The sequence below is a fragment of the Pituophis catenifer genome, unplaced genomic scaffold, assembly GCF_029215685.1.
Source record: "Pituophis catenifer annectens isolate HBS135680 unplaced genomic scaffold, rPitCat1.0.hap2 SCAF_8, whole genome shotgun sequence".
Taxonomy (NCBI): Eukaryota; Metazoa; Chordata; class Lepidosauria; order Squamata; family Colubridae; genus Pituophis; species Pituophis catenifer.
In genome coordinates this window covers 33,517,972-33,540,040 of record NW_027256888.1, presented here as the reverse complement: position 1 = coordinate 33,540,040, position 22,069 = coordinate 33,517,972, and the positions used below count along the sequence as shown (strand labels likewise).

Below are 22,069 nucleotides of genomic sequence, written 5' to 3'. Positions count from 1 at the left end.
ATCTTGAATTTTTTCCATTTTAGACTCTAGTAAATTAGTATTTGTGTCCAACTGTATCATAAATTCTGAAAAACCATTAGCCACTTTTAAAAATTTTTGCTCCAAAAAATCAAACTTAGATTTCACCAATTCTTTAATTTCCTGCTTAAATTTTTCAAGTTGCTGATTCACAATCTCCTCCCTTCTTTCAATCTCCTCTAAGAGAAATTCTATTATATTAAAATCAGGTTTCTGAGACTGAAGAGTTAAAACTTGTTCCTTTAAATTGTTGGTGGGGGAATCCCCCCCCCCTACTTGTTTATCTGACTTTGTAAGTCTCAGTGCCATGTTTCCGCCCAGGCAAGCTTTGTTTAAAAAAAAAAAAAAAAAACAAGAAAAAAGACTTCTTTCCAATCAACAACAATATCAAGTCTCCAGGGGAAAAAGAGAGAAAAAGACACAGGAGCGAAGTTTTGTCTACAAATGTAGCCAGTGGTATTTATTCCGCTACATTGTAATAATAGAAGACGGAAGGACTTTCCCTTTCTGCCTCTCCTCCAGCCGCGGCAGACGCCATTTTAAAAGGCTTTTTTTTTTCCTCTTTCTTTTCCTCCTTTCTCTTAAGTAATTTTTAAAAGATAAGTAAAATACTTGCGGTTCAGTATTACAGGTCCAGCTCACATTTTCTTTGAGTAATCTGTTAAATTTGCAGGCTTGCTTTTGACGCCTGGCTCTGCATTAGCAGAGGTCTCCCAAAGCCCGGAGCAGCGGCTGGGGATATGGGGCATCTCATCCGCTCCGTCCCAAAAGTAAAAAAAAAACTTTTGGGACTCCGCAGAGAGGTCTACCCACCCCTGCCGGCTCTATCTCCATTTCCACATGGAAACGGAGTTTTTTTGAGACGCCATTCCGTTGTGAAGGCGGCTCTGACAGGCAGTGGAAGCTGACGATCCCGAAGGAGCATCTGGCGGCAGCCAGCAGCAAACCGGAAGTCCTCTAAATAACATTCTTGATGATTGTATGATCCCTTAGCTAATAATAATGTTATGCTCAGAGCAGCTTTCCCCTTTTGGATTTTTTTTTCCTTGAAGAAGGGAGAAATAAACAAACAAAAGACTTTGTCTCCTTTTGTCAGAGTCCTTAAGAATTTATTTCGATGGTACTGTTGCTATTGCCACTTTGTCTTGCCATTTGCCTTGTTTTTCCTATCTGTCTATGCAATGTATTGAGCCTGCTCCATAAGGACGCCCCCCTGTTGGGATAGAGTTAACGTTCTGTAAGATGATTGGTTAGCCGCCTGACAGCCAGGTATATAAGAGCTGTCAGGCAGAATTCACACATTGTTGTTTGGTTGCCTGAGATCATACGGTCTGTTTGTTGATTAAACATTAATTACCTCAGACCACACCGAGTCTGCCGTCATTCGATCCAGCCGGTATTTGCCACTGGCGACGAGGATGGGATCTCGTTCGATGCCTCGGTTCTAGGGAATGTGGACACAGAAGGCAATATCAACCGGCTAAGCAGTGTCGTGAGTCAGTTAAAAAAGAGACATAGCCAAAGAGGCGCATATTAAGCAGCGGTCATGGCATCCGCACAGATTTTTTCCCCCCTTCAATCCCAGTACCGAAACATGGGAAGCGTATGTGGCACGCTTTGAGTGTTTTTTAATTGCTAATGATAATACAAACCTGACAGCTCAGCGGAAACACGCTTATTTTTTGAGCTTCTGCGGTACTGAGATGTTTGACACTGCCATGACATTAATGGCCCCACATTCTATTCATTTGGGAACGTGGGATGAATTTATGAAAAAATTATGCACTGGCTCCCTCCCGAATTGCCCGCTGCCAGCATTTTTACCATCAGGACCAGCGCCCGGGGGAGACAATTAATCAATATGTTGCGGCTCTGTGGAGGGCGGCACATCATTGTGGATTTGTAAACTTAGAGAACTATCTCCCTGACAGGCTTGTTAGTGGGGTCAGGGACCAAAGCCTCAAACGGTGACTGATTGCGAATCACGACCTCACCTTTCAAATGGCTTTAGATGAGGCATGCGCAGCTGCGTTGTCATTGGCCGAGTTGCCCCGCGGCCATAGCTCTCCAGAAGTGGGGAAGGGCACTACGTCTGTAAATGAGATGACTGACTGGAATCTGTCTGACTCTGACGGCGATGCGGAAGTATGCCGCCTGCAAGAGTCTAAAAAGAAGGACTCAGGCCCGGAATTGGTGAAGGGGGCCCCGGTTACATGTTTCAGCTGTGGAGCTAACCACCCACGGGCCACTTGTCGATTTAAAGATGCAGAGTGCCGCCGCTGTGGGCGCCGCGATCACATCACTAGAATATGTCAGGCAATGCAGCCGCAATTCGGCGTCCGTTCCCCCCCAGTAGGAAAGAGACCTACTCGTTCTAATCAACCTAGGGATCAGATAAGGAGTCAGCGAGGCTCGTCCGATGTGAATTCAGTCGGGCCATCACACATGTTAAGTCATCAGAAGATTCGCCTCACAGTACATATTGAAGGAAAGCCATGTGTCATGGAGGTAGACTCCGACTCCACTGCCTCCCTTGTCTCGTGGAGTACGATTAAACAGCTCGTCCCTAAACTGGCTAAATGACAACTAGAACCCTGCATCCTCCTGTTGAGAGATTACCAAGGCGCAAGCATTCCAATTGTGGACAGTGGAAATTTTTGAGTGAAATTTAAGAAATTCAGTGGCCATTTATCACTGGTGACAGTTGATGGCCCTCTACCCAGCCTCCTGGGTCTTAATTGGTTCGATGCCCTGGGCCTGACTATTCAAGGGGTCAATGCCATCTCATTGTCGGAACTGGACACTTTATGTAACAAATTCCCCGCAGTCTTCAATGATGAGCTGGGCAAATATACAAGGAGCCCAGTCTCTTTTAGCCTCGACCCTAAAGTACAGCCACGCCATCTCAAGCCGCACAGAGTACCATTCGCATTGCGCCCGAAAGTCGATGCAGAGCTTGACAAATTAATTACGCAAGGTATCCGGGCAACAATAAACCATGCATTACAATCCTACGCTTATCCCGTTCCTGTTGTGCAACACCTGTTGCACTCCCTGGGGAATGGATCTGTGTTTGCGCGATTGGACTTGGCTCAGGCCTATCAACAGTTGCCTGTGGATGACCTGACGGCGGACGCACAGACCATTGTTACCCACCGTGGAGCGTTCCGGTGCCGTTGCCTCCAGTTCGGAGTCAGTGTCGCCCCGGAAATTTTCCAAAGCATGATGGAGCGGTTGTTTCATGGGATTCCTGGGGTCATTCCGTATTTTGACGACGTGCTGGTGTCGGCCACCAGCACCGTTGAACTGCTACAATGACTTCGTTTAGTCCTCTCTCAGTTTAAACAAGTGGGTCTTAAGGTCAACCACAGTAAATGCCTTGTCGCCATTCCCCAAGTCAAGTTCTTGGGCTTTTTAATTGACGGAAAAGGGATACATCCTACTGCCTCTAAGACATCAGCTATTCTAACCACCCCGGCGCCCACCACTAAAGCAGAGCTCCAAGCCTTCTTAGCCCTGTTGAATTTCTACGCTCTTTTCCTGCCCCACAAAGCGTCGGTAGCTGAACCTCTACATCGGTTGTTGGACCGTGGGGCACGTTGGAAATGGGACACTGCAGCTGCCGCTGCCTTCACTGCTGTCAAACAATTGCTAGTGTCTAACTCTGTCCTTGCTCATTACTGCGAGACGCTGCTGTTAGTTCTGGCGTGTGATGCGTCCCCTTATAGAGTGGGCGCTGTCTTGAGTCACCGTTTCCCAAATGGCCGTGAAGCCCCTAGTGCTTTTTTTCCAGAACCTTGGCTTCCGCTGAACGTCATTATCCACAACTTGACAAGGAGGCGTTGGCATTGGTGGCGGGGGTCAAGCGCTTCCAGAACTATATTTACGGCCGCCCCTTTACACTGGTCACTGACCATCAACTGCTCCTCGGCCTGCTGGCTGCTGACCGTCAAGCCCCGCAATTCCTCTCCCCGAGGTTCACCAGGTGGTCTGTTTTCCTGTCCGCCTATGACTACACATTAACTTATGTGCCCGGCAAGAACCTGGCCCATGCGGATGCCCTCAGCTGGTGCCCAGTTCCCACGTTACTCTGTAACCCTGCTCCAGTCTCGTCCATCCTCCTAATTGACAGCTCGCCATTTGTGTTAACCGCATCTGACATCGCCAGGGTTTCCGCTCGTGACAAAGAGATCTCCACTGTTCTAGACTGGGTACTACGGAGGTGGCCTCAAGGGCCTCTGGACACGAGGTGGCAGCCCTATGCCATGCGGAAAACTGAACTGTCTGTCTTAGGGGGATGTTTACCGTGGGGGCACTGGGTGGTTATTCCTAAATCGTTGCGGAATTCAGTGTTAACTTCCTTGCATTCAGGGCATCCAGGTATAGTCTGTATGAAGGCCCTGGCCCAGGGCTATCTATGGTGGCCCAACCTCGACCAATGTATTTCTGACTGGGTGACGAATTGCCATCCGTGCCAGGACTCTTGGCCGTTGCCCCCTAAGGGTAAGCCTCAGGAATGGGAGAACCCCTCGGGGCTGTGGTCCCACATTCATATAGATTTCGCAGGACCCTTCCATGGCCAAACGTTTTTAGTAGTCGCTGACGCCCACTCGAAGTGGGTCTAATTAGTGTTAATGTCCTCGACCTCCTTGGAGGCCATCATTTGGGCTCTCCGTTCACTGTTCGCAACGCATGGGCTGCCGGACCAAGTGGTCTCTGACAATGGGCCCCAATTGACGTCTGCCACTTTTGAGTTGTTCCTGGCTCAGTTAGGGATTCACCATTGTCTTATATCTCCTTATCATCCAGCTTCGGTTGTGCTGAACAGGCTGTAAGATCTGCTAAGGAGGTGCTAGGATAAATGGGACCTGGGGAGTGGCATGAGCACATGGCGGATTATCTGTTGGTGCAACACACCACCCCATGCCAGGTCACAAATTAGCAGAGTTGCTAATAAGCCGCCGGCTATGCACAGTTTTGGATAGGTTGCACCCCCATTACTCCCCACGGAAGCTGTTGGACTCCACTAGCTCCTCCAGGCCTTTCTTAATGGGTGACAGTTTTTATGCAAGGAATTACGGGAGTCAGCCATTGTGGTTACTGGGGACCATGGTTGATATTACCAGACCCTGTTCATATAAAATTGATCTCGGGTTAGGAAGAGTTTGGCGACGCCACCAAGACCAACTACAAGCCAGACAGGTGACCTCGCACACCTAACCGGTGGTGGGAGAGCCTCCTGGGGAGAGTGCGCAACAGTCACAAGTGGGCCACCCGATATATGGGCCGGAGGAACTGCCCCAACAGCTGCCGTTGAGTCCAACACCAGCCAAAGGGATAAATAAACCGCAAGGGGGGTATTCTGACTTACCTGGGTTGTCCAGAAGCTCAAGAGAAAGCGAAGCATCCGGAGAAGGTGCCGGGAGTGAAGAAAATCAATCCTCGCCAGTGCTAATGAAAGTGGCCGGCCCGCAACGTTCAGGAAGAATCCAGCGCCGTCCGACGTATCTCCGGGACTACACACGCGCTAACCAGGTGGAAAGGGGTGCAATGTATTGAGCCTGCTCCATAAGGACGGCCCCCTGTTGGGATAGAGTTAACGTTCTGTAAGATGATTGGTTAGCCACCTGACAGCCGGGTATATAAGAGCTGTCAGGCAGAGTTCGCACGTTGTTGTTTGGTTGCCTGAGACCATTTGTTGATTAAATGTTAATTATCTCAGACCACACCGAGTCTGCCGTCATTCGATCCAGCTGGTATTTGCCAGCCTACTCTACTTCTTTATATTTCTTTTCTTTTTTTAAAGTCAGGTTGTCCCATGGTGAGTGCCTTTGGGGTTTAAGCATGGAAAGTCAGAGAAGATGGAGTTCTAAAGCAACCATTATACCCTGACATACAAAGCATTTCTACATACTGTATGTGAACTAGTGTCTCCACCCAATTTCAATAAAACCAAAAAAATGGAAAATATTTTTTCCTTTATCAAATTGAAATAAAATAATTTTTAAATGTTGAGCATATCACTAGTAAATGATAGCTTAAGGTTTCATTGAAGTAAGATTTCATTGAAATACAATAATTAATTTCTGTAATATTGCAAGATGTCCTTTGCTTACTAACTCACATGACTACAACTCTAGCAAATAACTGGATTTGAATGAATCAAATGGAGAGGCTGACATTTCTTTATCTCCCTCCCAACTTCCCAAAGTCCAGTTGTTAGTCCATTGGTATTGAAACATTTCTCTAGAGATTTGACATCTTGGTGTTCTCATCTTTGCATACTTTTTTCAATACTATTTGTTTTTTTCTTTTCTCATACAATGTATACTGAAGAATTGTTGATGATTTTTAAAATGTGGAATATGTTTTTAGATGCATCACTGCAAACTAAGTAGGACCAGGTGTTTATTTTATAGAGATAAATATTCTTAGTGTTAAGTGCCCTTTTAGCACCATTTTCACTTGTTTTCGATATCAATAGATTGTTATTCCTCTTTACCATGTTTTTTTTTTTGGTTGTTTCTGTTTGTTTCTGCATTTAATTTGACAAATTTAAAAAGGTCAGTCCAGATTTTTTTTAAAAATTGATATAATAATAATAATAATAATTTTATTTCTATACCGCCCTTCTCCCGAAGGACTCAGGGCGGTGTACAGCCTATTTAAAAACACAAAAAACACAACAACAATTTAAAATTTAAAATCATTAAATAATTAGGCTCCAATTAAAATCCCAGAAATTTAAAATACCCCAATTTAAAACGTTATGTTAATAGCCCTGCCTGGCGGAACAACAGGGTCTTCAGAGCGCAGCGAAACACCCGGAGGTCGGAAATCTTTCGTATTTCGGGGGGCAGTTCATTCCACAGGGCTGGGGCTCCCACAGAGAAGGCCCTCCCCCTGGGTGTCGCCAGCCGACATAACTTGGCTGATGGCACCCGGAGGAGACCCTCTCTGTGGGAGCGGACTGGTCGGTGGGAGGCTATTGGTGGCAGAAGTCGGTCTCGAAGGTACCCGGGTCCTATGCCATGGAGCGCTTTAAAGGTGGTAACCAACACCTTGAATCGCACCCGGAAGACCACTGGGAGCCAGTGCAGCTCGCGCAGGAGGGGTGTCACGTGGGCGCAATGAGTTGCACCCATAACCACCCGCGCGGCCGCATTCTGGACCAGTTGGAGCCTCCGAGTGCTCTTCAAGGGGAGCCCCATGTAGAGAGCATTACAATAGTCCAACCGGGAGGTGACAAGGGCGTGAGTGACCGTGCGCAAGGCGTCCCGATCCAGAAAGGGCTGCAACTAGTTTCTTACATTACTATTGTGTATATAGTAATATACACATGTGTGCTGGGAGGAAAAAAACCTAAAAGGGTGACAAATGATTTTGAATAAATATTTCCCAAAAAGCAATTAAAAGTTTATTATATACCAAGGGCAAACCTATCAGCCCTATGAAAAAATAAAGGACATGGGGGGGATGGGGAGTCTATGTTTATAGAAATATTAAATTTCAGATAGGTCTTCTGTGAAAGAATAATAGCTGGTGTGTGTGCATTGTGCTGGCCCTGGAATAGGAACAGTCATTGTGATTGCAAAACCACATAGCTTTTAATTAGTCAAGATTTCATGTGAGCAGATGGAACAGGTACATTGAACTGTACACCAGAACAGACCAAATCCATGGGGTTGGGGTGGCAGTATAAAAAAGAAATCAAGATGGCAGCTTAATTATATGATCAAGTACTCCTAAAGTATTTCCCCATTTTAAAAATTAAATCTTCATTTAAATTTTGTTAAATGACTTCATTTTTACTTTGTTAAAATGTTTTCCTTTTTTCTGCCTTATAATTAATATCTATTTTATTTTCTTTCCGTCTTTTTGAAAATGCCAAATCATTTATAATACAGACTACAAAACATTTTTTAATTCTTCAAAATTTTTATTATTATTTTGAAAAATGAGAGTTAGTAAATCTAAGATCTAAATATTCTGACAGTTATTTGATGATAATAAAGTGTTAGAATTTTCTGTGTTGCTTTGCTGCTGCCTCACATTTATCTCAATCTTTGTGTATCAGTATGAAAACCAATATATTTAAAGCCAAGGTGTAAAGGGTTTTTTTTATTCTCCAGTGTAGGGCTCAGATAATAAACTGCATTGTCATTCATGTAAAAGTAAATGAAAATGTAATATCTTTCTAATTAAACAAAAAGAAAAAAAGATGGCATGAGACTGTGACTTTCTGTAATTTATTCTTGGAATACTAAACCTATATTATACATCCCACAGATGAATATGTTCTCTTCTTTGTGACCCTGAAGACAACAAGATGGTTTCACCAGAAATCAACCATAAAAAACCCCCAAAAAACTGCTCTCTAATTTTTGATATTTTTTTAAAATGAGATATAAAACAGGTGCACTTAAGGGTTAAATTGCATCAATTTTATTTAGCGTCTCACCTCACCAAAAATAAGGACTGAAAATGCTGTTTCTCTCCTTTCAATTGTTGGGAGGCTGAAATTAGTAACACCAAATAAATACAGCAAATAAATACTGCTTCTCTGGTAACAAAAAGGTAAGCTATCCATCTGTTAAATTTACAACTTAGCCTTGTTTCTAAATTGTATTTGTCAGATGTAAATGCCTTATTCTCTAATGTGTAAATAATGTATATATGGAACATCAGGGGTTAACTTATTATTTGGACTTTAATGTATTCATAATTTACCACTCCCATTCCTGGCTCCACCCCTTGTATATATAAGGAGCCATCCTCCCCATTTTACTTGCTTCTATCTTGAATATTCAGTGAATATAGAATGCCTATTATGATTAAAGAAAAATATATTTAAATCTCTAACTTCTATTATCTTTATTGAGTCTGATCCTGAAAATATTGCAACAAGCTGGTAGCAGAGGATGGTTAATTGACTCAATAAGTAATTAAAAATGTCCAAGAAAGATAGGCCCAACACCAGGGCCTACAGCAAAGAAATAGAAACTGATCAAGAGACGATCAACGAATCCACTAATGCGATTTCGAGAGAATCCGAAGAATACACCACTGAAGAAGAAGAACTGATGAGTGAAAATAACGACCAGGAAGAAATCGAGATAGAAAATAACAAACTCAGGTCAGAGATATTAAAAATACTAAAAAGCCAAAAGAATGATGAGAGCCTCATCGCAGACCTCCAGGAGATGCTGAGAAACAGCGGAGCAGCGAGAGAGAAAAACGTCATTAAAGAAAAACCCAAAGATCAAAAAACTGTGAGTGAAATGGCTACTGAGAAAATAGTTGTAAAAAAGAAAAGATGTGACATCGCGCGAAATTTTGAATGGCAGCCATCTTGGTTTCAACGAACTTCAAAAGAGAGTGAAGCAGAGCCAATCAAAACGCTCAGTTCAAAATTTCTGGCGCGAAAAACGCTATCAGACGAAGAAAGTGAAAAAGAAGTCTCAAACTCTTCAGATGAACCAAAATCAGAAAGTGAAGACGATTTAACAAAGTCTCAAGTAAAGTCAGCAATGAAAACGCTTTTTGCTGCTTTTGGGCCAAGATTGAAAATTTCCAAGACATCAACAAAGAAGCAAGAAATCAAACCGACAACTCAAGACCTGCACGCTCCCATCCTGACTTCGAAAACGACGACACCCGAGCCCAGAGAGCCATGCCGATTCCGTCCTACACCGCAGACAGAATCGAGTGCCAGCGCACACAAGAGAAAGAGAAGAACCGTCGCCATCATCAAAGCCCCAAAAACCGAGCCAGAGACCGACTCATCTGAAGAGGAGCGGATCGAGAGAGCTGAAATGGAGAGAACCTTCCACAACGGCGCCAAAGAAGAAATGAGCAACGCGCATGTGCAAAACTACGTAGACGGCCCCGAAAGACTTGAACTGGCCAGAGAACCGCGCAGACTCGTTACAAGCATCCCAATGCCGTTCTGTAATTTCCTGCACTTGAGAGACCACGGACTGCCTCAGGTTGTAAGTAATGGACAAAATAATGTGGGGAATTTACCCAGTGACTTCCCAAAACTTAGAGTTGATGGCATTAATTTACAAGAGTGGTACCAACAGCTTCAGGTTATTTTTATGAAAGAAAATTTACTATTCTTTATAACTAGTCCTCCAAGAAGACCTTGGACTTTAAAAATAGATTGTTTACATCATAGAGCATTTTTCATAATAATTTCTAGCGTGTCTCCTGCAATGTATCATAGCATCAAACCAAACCTAACTGTATCAGAAATAATTCAATGCATGTTTAATCTATTTCACAGCGATAGCGTAGCCACAACCACAAGAATGTCTAAGGATTTCTTTTCTTCTAGAGTGAAACCAGGGGTTTCTATAAGTGAGCATTTGATAAATCTAAACAAAATAAGAGCTGAGCTGCAATTGAGGGGGGAAGTGATTTCAGATCAAACAATGAAAAGTGTTATTATCAATTCACTTGATCCATCATGGGATAGCTTTATGTCACACTTAGATACCATTAATTTGGGATATTTATCAATAGAAAGTCTATCTAACAAATTGATAGCAGAAGACAATTCAAGAAAAAATCGTTCCAGTAACCAAACAGAACACAAATCCTTTAGGAAAGTAGTCTTTCAAGATAAATATAATGAGGCCTTTAGATGCCACAATTGTGGATCCAGGGAACACAGTAGAAGAGACTGTCCCAAAGTCCCAAGGGAGAGACATAGGCCAGAATATAGGAGTAAATACAATTACAGACAATCTTCCACAGATAGACACAAATATAGAAGTCCACCAAATTACAGAGAAAGTAGAGGGGGTAGAGAAAATTCAAAAGAGAGAAAATCTGGGTCACTAAATGGGCTAAATAAACAAGACAGCACCAGAACACAACAAGATGAGAACAATAATTGGCTTATTGATTCTGGTGCAACAAATCACACCACTAACAACAAAAGTATATTATCTTCATTTACAGAAGATAAGTTTGTGATAAAGGTAGCTAATCAAGAAAAGGTTCAAGTATTAGGCAGAGGAAATGTGACCTTGCCTGGTTTAGGGAAAATAGAGGGGGTATTATTAATCCCAGAAATACCTCACAACATACTGAGTGCTATAAAACTAAGCAGAGAATCTGACATCAATATAGTTTTCTCAAAGGGGAAAGCAACTATAGAAAAGAACAAAACAAATGTAGGCACTGTGATGATAAAAGGGGGTCTACCCTATCTGATAACCAAAGAAAGATGGTTACATAACATTGATTCAAATATGGAAGATTGTATTGAAGCAGATGATGAAAATGTCAGTAACAGTGACAATGATGAATGTAAAATAACTCATGATAACAAAAATACACACAATGAGAAGAAACCAAAAATAGGTAAACCAATTCATGATGAGTGTGCTCACATCTTACATAGGAAGTTAGGACATGCAAGCTTTCCTGTAGTACAAAAAATGACTGAACACGCAGAAGGTGTCAAAATAAAAAATTGTGAAAATTATTTGGAATGCTCAGTATGTAAATCCACCAAACTAAAAACCAGTCCCAGACCAAAAAAATCTAACAGATCAACCAACAATATTTTTGATTTGGTACATATGGACTTAGTTGGTCCATTAACTCCATCAATTACCTATAGAAAACGTTACTTCCTAACAATAGTGGATGATTACAGTCGCTATGGTTTTGTTTACACATTAAAGCACAAGGATGAAACCTTTCAGAAATTTAAGGAATTCTACAAACGCATAGAAACACAACATAATATCAGAATAAAACAAATTATGACAGATAGGGGATGTGAATTCATGTCTAAAGAATTCTCCCAATGGTTAAAGGATAGAGGGATGCTACATTTCACGTCCAATCCATTTTCTGCATTTCAAAATGGGATTGCAGAGAGAAAGAATTCCACACTACAAACCATGATTAGATGCACATTAGAGGATGCTGGTTTAGGCAAACAATTTTGGTCAGAAGCCTTACATTATTCAAATTACACTCAAAATAGGACATGGTCCAGTATTGTGAATAAGACACCATATGAGGTGATGTACAATAGAAAACCCAAATTAGCACACATGCACATATTTGGAGTTACTGCAGACGTACACATACCTAAACAATTGAGGAGAAAGGGAGAAAACGTATCCAGGAGATTAAGATTCATGGGATACGAAACTGGAACCAAAGGGTACAGATTCATTGATAATAATAACAAATTTATAGTATCCAGAACAGCTGTGTTCCATGAGCAGGCCAATTGGTCTAAATTGCACCTTAATGAAATATTTCCTAATAAAAGCAAAGATAATATATCTTGTGAGGAAGGAACAACAGAAAATCAAAGTATTAACAAAAGTAAGAACAAAACCAAAACTTGGACAAATAGTCAGCATAAAATAAAGACAGACACATTAACAAAAAAGGAAGCTAGATATTTGCATGACAAACATAGCAAACCTGAAAGAAATATTAGAAACAATAGAAACCAAATACCAAATAAATACAAAGATTACATAATGCATATGGATAGAGAACAAATAACACCTAATACATATGAGGAAGTATTGAAACTTCCCCGTGAAGAAAGAGAAAAATGGGAACTAGCTATGGAAAAAGAGATGGAAAGTTTACAAGGATTAAATGTATTCACACCTGCGATCGCACCTAAGGATAAAACAATTATAGGTACCAGGTGGATTTATAAAATTAAGAATTTAGAAGGAGGTAATACCTTATACAAGGCCAGACTAGTTGCACAAGGTTATGCACAAAAATATCCAGAAGACTATACTGACACATATTCACCAACAGTGAGAACAGAGAGTGTCAAAACAGCTCTTGTAGTAGCATCTGCACTCAATCTGAACGTGTTTCAATATGACATACAGACTGCATACTTACACGCAAAATTAGATAAGGAAATATATGTAAGAGCACCACACAGTCAATACACTAATAAGAACGAAATTTGGTTATTAAATAAGAGTCTGTACGGATTGAAGCAATCTGGCAAAAGATGGTACGATTGTTTGGTAAAAGTACTTAAGACCATGGATTTCAACGCCACCACTGCTGATAACTGTTTCTTTGTAAAAAAAAGTAATGATCATATTGAATTTGTATTAATTTATGTTGATGATATTTTATATATTGGAAAGCATAAAGAGAGCAGGGAAATCTTTGTAAATAAGTTAAACGAACACTTCTCATTAAAATCACTAGGTAGAGTGAACAAATACCTTGGTGTACAAATTAACAAAACAAAAAGGGGATTCAAACTTACTCAGAAAGATAAAATCATTGAACTCCTAAACAAATGTAACTTAAATAATGCCAAAACATGTGACACACCTATGCAAACTGATTTTCTCAGAAACATTGATGAATCTTCCCCTGAGTTTAAAGACAACACATTTTACAGATCAGTTATAGGTTCACTCCTTTATATATCTAATTGGACTAGGCCAGATATTGCATTACCTCTCAATTTATTGTCAAGATATGTTAGCAGACCAACCTTGTATCATTGGGAAGCTGTCAAAAGAATTTTAAGATATCTGAAAAGTACATTAGATTTTTGTTTAATATTGGAACCCAATAATGACAAAGAACCAAAAATTACTTGTTATGCTGATGCAGATTGGGCTGGTGATACATCATGCAGAAAGAGTACCTCTGGTTATGTTTTTCTATTGAACGATTGTCCAGTTTACTGGTATACTGGTAAACAAGAACTGGTAGCCACTTCTACCACAGAAGCGGAATATGTTTGCTTGTCTAAAGCTGCAAATAACCTTGTATGGTTCAATGATTTGATCACAGATATTTGGAAGAAACCTACTTTACCATTTATTATGCATGAAGACAATAAAGCGGCCATTGAAATATCTAGATCCGATGCAATTGGACAAAGGTCCAGGCATATTGATATAAAATTTAAGCACGTGAGACAACTATCTCAAGACGGATTCATCAAAGCAATACATTGTGATACTTCTGAACAATTAGCTGACATATTAACAAAACCCTTACCTTCTAAACAACACAAATATTTAACTTCTAAATTATATGTATTATATTGTCCTGAATCTGAATGTAACTGGTGTTGTATAACGAACCGGCATTTAGAGGGGGATTTGTCAGATGTAAATGCCTTATTCTCTAATGTGTAAATAATGTATATATGGAACATCAGGGGTTAACTTATTATTTGGACTTTAATGTATTCATAATTTACCACTCCCATTCCTGGCTCCACCCCTTGTATATATAAGGAGCCATCCTCCCCATTTTACTTGCTTCTATCTTGAATATTCAGCGAATATAGAATGCCTATTATGATTAAAGAAAAATATATTTAAATCTCTAACTTCTATTATCTTTATTGAGTCTGATCCTGAAAATATTGCAACAGTATTGCAGCACACAGTTAGTTGAAGAGAGAGAAAAACACTTACAATTACTGCTTTGATCTACAATATTCAGGGGTTCAGCTTCGGCTGTACATTCCTACATGCTTTACTATTAGTTTCCATTTTTTCTCCTCCTGTAAGAGATGTATTTTCTGATGCTGCAAAAGGTGAGATAGTCCATACAAACACACATAAATATTAGCTATTATAATGCTTAACTGTGCTGCTTCACGAGCACTATTTAAATCACTGTCTCAAAAAACTTTCTCTATCCAGTAAATGAAAATTTACTCTATGTGTTTGCATGCGTGTTTGCACATCTTATTTCCTTGATTTAATCAGACAGCGGCACACAATCTGCACATTAGAGCTCCTAATGGCAGGCTTGGAATGAGCTGGCTGAGAATGCTTGGAGAAGGCGGAGAAGGCTTGGCTGCTTGCACTGAGTCATAAGTTTGGAAACAAGGCCCTAAGTCACAGCTATCAGCTCCAGTGCTGCTGTTTTTCTGGCTCATGATAAGCCCGTCTCTTTCTATCCCAAGTTCAGGCCTGCAATTTAACACTGCAGTGACAGCAATTGGTCATCTTGAAAAACATCCTCCACTCCTCAGAAGCTCAAACAAATCACTTATTCTTTTTTAAAGGGAGTGACTCATGCACTGAAGCAGACAAGCATATTAAGTCTACATTGTCAATGTATGCTTTAATTAGTGGTGTGGCACATAATGATGGAAGGTCAAATCATAATTTAATTTTTGTACATCTTTTTTTTTAAAAAAAACTGAGTTCCAGCAAGACCACCCTCTGTGATGAAGGATCAGCCGGTATAGCGGATCCTAAATGTAGATATCCAGGAAGTTTATGATTCCTTTTTCACAAAGCCTCTTTACATGTTTGGCTTCCCTTCCCCCCCCCTCTTTTTTTTCCAAAATCTCTTTGGCATTCTAAAGCCTACTTTGAAATCTGTAGCTTAAAACTTCGTAAAACATCAGTGGAAAAAAATGAAACAGATGCAAATAAATGTGAATGAGCTTTTTTAGACAAAGTATAATATTCTTTTTAAAATTATTTTTACCTCTACATCATAAATGCCTAAAGTATCAAGTAATGCATCTCTAAATGTAACTGAAGAAAATTTCATTCCTCCCCCAGTTCACCCACTAGAGAAATATGATCACATTGTGCTGGAAAAAAATCTTCAATCTTCAAAAAATCGCATCATGTATGAGCTAAAATATAATTAAAATCTTTAGCCACCATTAACTAGCAATATAATATGCTGATACATTACATAAGAAGAGATGTCCATGTGCATCTGTGGGTCATGACCATTTAGTTGCTTCTCTTCCTTCCTTTCTTTGCAACTGCATCTAAAGTTGTAGAGTTGTAGAGAAATAAGATAGCAAACTTATATCCTGCAGCTTATTAGAAAACTTTCAAAATCTTTTTGTTGAAGAGATGGCCAGAGAATCCTTCTTCCCTGAAAGGTAAGTGGCTTTTTATTATGAATGTTTTCTACAATGCAGCAATTTCCAGTCAGTTATGGCTGATTGACATAGCCAACTTGTGAGTATGGACAATTGAGCATCTCTTAAAAGCAGGAATGCTCCATATCATTCTGTTGTACCTCACCTATTGCAACTGCAGTTTCCACCCAGCATTTTCTGCTATATGTCAAAAGTAATGTTTTCTCATGTGTCCTGCCTGAAGCAAAAGATAGCTGCTGCAAAAAATAACTTCAAATGGTAGTCACAATCTGTTCACGTGCAGTTCATGTGGTGCAACATGTGGCCATGAGGACAGAGCCCAACATGATAGTTCTTCTGAACCTCAATGTCCTCTAATATGTCTGGAACTCTTAGCTACATCAACAGTGATCAAAGGCAGGACAGGAACAAACAAATTCAGATTTGTTTTTAAATATAAAACAATAGAATGGAATGCACCAAGTGTTTTGTACTGAGGCATTTGAATTGGTACTAACTTAAAATGGGAAAGAAAAGAAGTTTGTGCAAAACCATCTTCTCCTGATGGCCTTACATATCAACACTTTTTTGCATCTTGTGTGGTCCACTAAAGATTTCTAAGTACAGATAGTCCTCAACTTACCACCATAATTGAGCCCCAAATTTATGTTGTTAAGTGAGACATTTGTTAAGTGAGTTTTGCCCCATTTTATGACCTTTCTTGCCATGGTTGTTAAGTGAATCACTGAAGTTGATAAGTTAGTAACCCAGTTGTTAAGTGAATCTGGCTTCCCCATTGACTTTGCTTGTCAGAAGATCGCAAAAGGGGATCACATGACCTTGGGATGCAGCAATGGTCATAAATATAAACCAGATGCCAAGCATCTGAATTTTGATCACATGATCATGGAGATGTTACAAAAGTTGTAACTGAAAAATGGTCATAAGCAGGGGTGGGTTTCACTTACCTTTGCTACTGATTTGTTTGTGCATGCGCATTCGCTTCTCTCACATGTGCACCACTTCTGCGCATGCGCAGATTGTATTTGATGACATCTGGGCAGGTGGGCAGAGCCTCCCACCACTGCTGCTACCAGTTCACCTGAACTGGGGTGAACCAGTAGCAACCCACCACTGGTCATAAGTCATATTTTTCAATTCTGTTGTAACTTTGAACAGTCATTAAACAAAATGTGGTTAGCCAAGGACTACCTGTATACTTGATGAATGTGTATTTGGAATAATCTTTAGATGGAAATTAAGACAAATAAAAATCAATTGTTTTTCCTCTTCCTCGGTTTATTTTATTTTGGACCAGCTTAATGGAGAACCCCACAAAGTGTGCACTTCTCTTTTAGAAACGAATTGTACTGAAAAACACACGTAAATAAAAGATCAATGTCACCTAACATATAGTTTTATTATACATTTGTAGTAAATAGGCATCTCTGTGCCTGCCATGACGGAATGTTTTTCTACACATACAAAAGAATCCCATATATATTAATGACAATGTGAAAGCAAAGCTCTTTATAATGTGGGTATGGAACAATAAAAGAGTTTTAAACCATCTGAGTTCGCTCTTGCAATATGGTAGTACAGTCCAGACAGTTTTTTTTTATATTTCAGCAAGCCATATCGTAGACTTACCTTGGATCATAGTACCACTGACATAACTGAGAAAGAATCTGAATTAAGAACCCAATTCTATGATTTACATTAAAAAAAATAATTGAAGATCAAAAAAGTTTTAAATAATGAAGAGATCTTTACTGAAATGCAGTCTCTCTGTATGTGATCATTGAGAATAAATGAATACAGAGTATAGAATAAAAGAATAAAAGCACAGAGTATAACTGCTAATCAACTATGTAAAGAACTCCATAAGCATTGTAATATATCATTCAGAATACGAGCAAGATGAAAGAGAATTTATATGGACAAATATGATAAGATGTGCACGCTTATGTGTGTATATTACACAAATCAATATCCTTTGTATATAAACATTATACTGAGCAGCCATTTACCTTTTGTCATAAATTTCACAGGGAATTTTGGATATTATGAATGTACATTGCCTTTCAAAAAATCCAGCCCATGCATAAATAGCTTTCTATAACAATGGCAGTAATACTACCCAGTAATATAAGTTTAAGAAATAATATCACAGCAAACCAAAAAATCTTTTTCAGAGTTGAATTGGTCCTAATATTTTCTATATATCAGCTCCCTTATGGTTTTGCAACAATATGAGCGTCTTATCCAAATCCCACAGCTGCTTCATATTAGCAATAGATCTCGTTATTAAGTGGCCAGATAGTTTTGATAAAATTTTAGATTTTTCACTTAGGTTCTTGGTGACTGCTCATTTGCAATCATGAAATAGCTCTAAAATGTTATTTACGGTAACTATTTCATCTATTTTTCTACATTAAGTTTCCCTTCACCTTCCAAAATATGTGATATATAAGGAGCAATGTCATAATAGATAGAACATGCAATAAACTTTTACAGTATGGAAGGTTTATGTTCAGAATTCCAACCAATTAGCCCAGTTCTCTTGAAGGATAATCATCAATTACTTCTACAGTTTGATATTCAGTTCCCTGCATCATATGCATGGGACATTCCCAATTTATTACAAATGCACCAGTGGTGGGTTCCTCCTGGTTCGGTCCGATTCGGCCGAGCTGGTAGCGGTGACGATATGACATCACCGAACCGGTTCTCCGCCCCGCCCTCCCACCCCCCCATCCCCCATGTTATTCTTACCTTTTATTTGGTCCCACCCCCAATCTATTGCTGCCTCCTGAGTCCCAGCTGATGACTAGAGGGAAAAAAACTGTTTAAACTCTTGCCGTGGGGCTTCAAAGGGCCATCCTACAGCTGATCAGTGTTAAAAGCAAACAAATGAGTTGGGTCGTAAGTGCGAGGACTGATCGTAAGTGCGAGGACCTTCCAGAAATGACTCTGACCAGCTAGCCACGCCCACCTAGTCACATGACCTCCAAGCCACACCCACAAAATAAGACACACCCACAGAACCAGAAGTAAAAAAAAATAGAACCCACCCCTGAAATGCACCCTGTGCTTATGATTTTCCCCTTTGGTTCAAAACTGTGTTCTGTCCCATGCTGCCTTAAGACCTTTAGAGTGGCTGGCGTCCATTTCTTGGGATGCATATTCAATATTTTAGGAACCTTAAAATTCCCTGGAGATTTGTTACAGAAATCAAAATATTATATTATTATCCTGCATCCGAAAAATAAAATTTAAAATATAAATTTTAGAACAAAACTAATTTTTTTTGAGTCAGTTTATGTTGTATCGCAACTGCCATCTGACAATAGGTGGCAGCATTCTTTAGGTCTTTATTGGTATCTGATAACAATATTTTAGTACACATCTCATTAGTGTTATATGGTACTTTCATAAATCTTTATTGCAATTGTGGTAAAGGAAAACATGCTTGATTGTTTCTGCAGAATTGTATGGGCATAGTATTTCATGTATAGATATTTTATATTATCTGTCATAGTGAAATGCAAAAGTTATTGTTGTATAAAGTTGTATAATTCATACAGTAATTCATCCCAAAAGCCTTAAATATACCAAGGTGCACATTTAATCAAACTTTAGTTATATATTCCTTATAAGGTAAGTTTAAACCTACATTGCATTTTGATCATTGCTTGTTTGGAGCCACTACCATTTGGATATTAGGTTTCTGCTGAAACTACTTGCTTTGCAAGATTTAGTCTCTGTTTGCAACGTGGGGAAGAAAAAGAGCACATCCTCCTTTTGATTTGGCATATAGTTGGCTCTGCCCTGGGACTTAAGTAGAAGCAGCTGTATGCATTGATGCTATTTTGGTAAAAATGAGAAGGCAGTAATGGCAATTCCTCAATGCAGCTGAAGCTACTTGTGTCTTCTGCTGCTCCTGGTTATGTCATAAGGCAACTTCAGAAATTTTAGTGCAGATTATAGTGACAGCCTGGTGCTCAGGCTAGTCCCCATTGTTGATCCGGGTACCTCCGAGACAGTCTTCTGCCACCAATAGCCTCCCACCGACCAGTTCGCTCCCACAGAGAGGGTCTCCTCCGGGTGCCATCGGGCAAGTTATGTCGGCTGGCGACACCCAGGGGGAGGGCCTTCTCTGTGGGAGCCCCAGCCCTGTGGAACGAACTGCCCCCGGAAATATGTAAGATCTCCGACCTCCGGGTGTTTCGCTGCGCACTGAAGACCCTGTTGTTCCGCCAGGCCGGACTATCAACATAATAGTTTTAAATTGGGGTATTTAAATTTTTGGGGTTTTAAATCTGAGCCAATTTATTTAATTATTTTAAATTTTAAATTGCTGTTTTGTCTGTGTTTTTAAATAGGCTGTACACCGCCCTGAGTCCTTCGGGAGAAGGGCGGTATAGAAATAAAATTATTATTATTATTATTATTATTATTATTATTATTATTATTATTATTATTATTATTATTATTATTATTATTAAGTTGCATATCCAAAAATCTTAAATTGCATATCCAGAGCCTGAATAGATAATCAGATCAGTAATAAGTGGTTGAGATAGGAGATGAGTTTAGATTAGCTCATTTGGGCTACTTTTCACCTACTAATCAATGGGCATCTAATAAATATTATTGCAATTATTGCAAAAGTGATGCCTGTGAAATTTTAGGCAGCAAAGACAGTGATAACTGGCTATAACTGTGGAAAAGAAGCTGACTCTGCGCTTCTATCATTTTCATTGGTAGTTCTATATTGAACTGGAAATATTAACTTTCAGCCTCTTTAATATTCATAACTTCTTCCTTCACTTTCTCCTTTTTTTCATCCTTCTTCCTTGTTCTCTTCTTTTCTTTCTTAAGCCACTATATTTTAAGTACTGTTCATAGATTTAAAACACGTCTTTTAATTAGGATACAAGATTCCTGTTATGACCCAGGGTTGGTGCTCAAGCAACACATGCTAAGTGGGAGCTTGACAATCTTTATTCAACCACCATCCCCACAATCCAGCAAGTCCCGGTCTGTTCTCCAAAAGTCTCTGCTAAGGTTACCCCACAGTGCAGGAGCAAGGCTCAAACACCCACACCCACACACATTTCGAGCAACTTCTTGGTAGTGAAAGTCCACAGGAACAGCACCACTCCAGGGCCAAGACAGAAACTTGGCAAAGTTCACAACAAATGTCAAGGCAAAGGATCAAACCTCATTCCACACCAGCAAGGATTCTGGAGCAAAGTTCTTTTTGGAGCAGTGGAGCATGTTGCTGCAAAATACACTTGTTTCAGGAGTGGGTTCTACTTACCTTTACTACTGGTTCACAATGGGACCACGCATGCGCACTTCTGCGCATGCACAGATCACCCATGATGATGTCGTGGCGGGTGGGCGGACCCTCCTGCCGGTTTTACTACCGGTTCTATAGAAGCAGACCGAACCGGGAGCAACCCACCACTGACATGTTCGCAACAAAAGTCCTTCCCCATAGTGTCTCCTTAAATGCTATTCTACAGGTGACTCTCAGGAGAAGGGGCAGGTCGCCCTCCTTCTGAGTATTGGTTTGCTCTGCACTGACACTGTCTCCTTTCCTTGTCTGGACTTGGGGAACAGGTGGGAGAAGCATTTGTTCATCTTCAGAGCTCCGCCCCTCCTCTGCTCCACTGCCTGCCCTTTCCATCTCCTCTCCCCTTCCTGCACCCTTTCTTCCTCCCTGCCTACTCTTCTGAAGCCCGAGGGCCCAGGATTGCCTCATCCTCATCCCCAGGTTGTTCCTCATGATCCATAGGGACTGTGCCCTCCCCCTATATCAGCTCCAGCTCCATTCCTCCTCTGTGGACCTGGCTCCGATGGGGCCATGACACTATCCCCTGCAGGGCCCCCTCCACTAGGACCTTGCAGACTAAGGAAATGCAGGAACCTGGCATGAAAGTCCCTGATCAGATGAGGGGCATGAACATCGGTGGTGTCCACCCAGGTGAAGTCCTCTGGCCCATAGTCTTTCCATGTCACTAGATACTGGAACTGGCCTCTCAACCAGTGGTAGTCCCTAATGCTGTCCACCTTATGTTCCACTGCTTCTTGATGGGTTACAGGTCCTGGTGGTGGTGAAACCAGATATGTGGACTATTAGCCATTACCGGTACCAGTAAT

The 22,069-nt window shown here is 40.5% G+C and overlaps 1 long non-coding RNA gene across 2 annotated transcripts in view; it reads right to left on the bottom strand.

Annotated features, from left to right (window-relative positions):
* LOC139320626 (uncharacterized) overlaps nt 1-14,775 on the bottom strand; it is a 28,205-nt gene extending 13,430 nt beyond the window's left edge. The window contains exons 1-3 of one of the 2 annotated variants that reach the window (XR_011600712.1): nt 14,478-14,775; nt 5,390-5,600; nt 1,376-1,462 (exon numbers count right to left, since the gene is read on the bottom strand). This is a non-coding gene — a long non-coding RNA (uncharacterized lncRNA). Of the gene's footprint in view, nt 1-918; nt 1,463-5,389; nt 5,601-14,477 lie in introns of those variants that run through there. The other variant, XR_011600711.1, reaches the window with a different exon arrangement.
* Between the last annotated feature and the right edge of the window lie 7,294 nt (nt 14,776-22,069).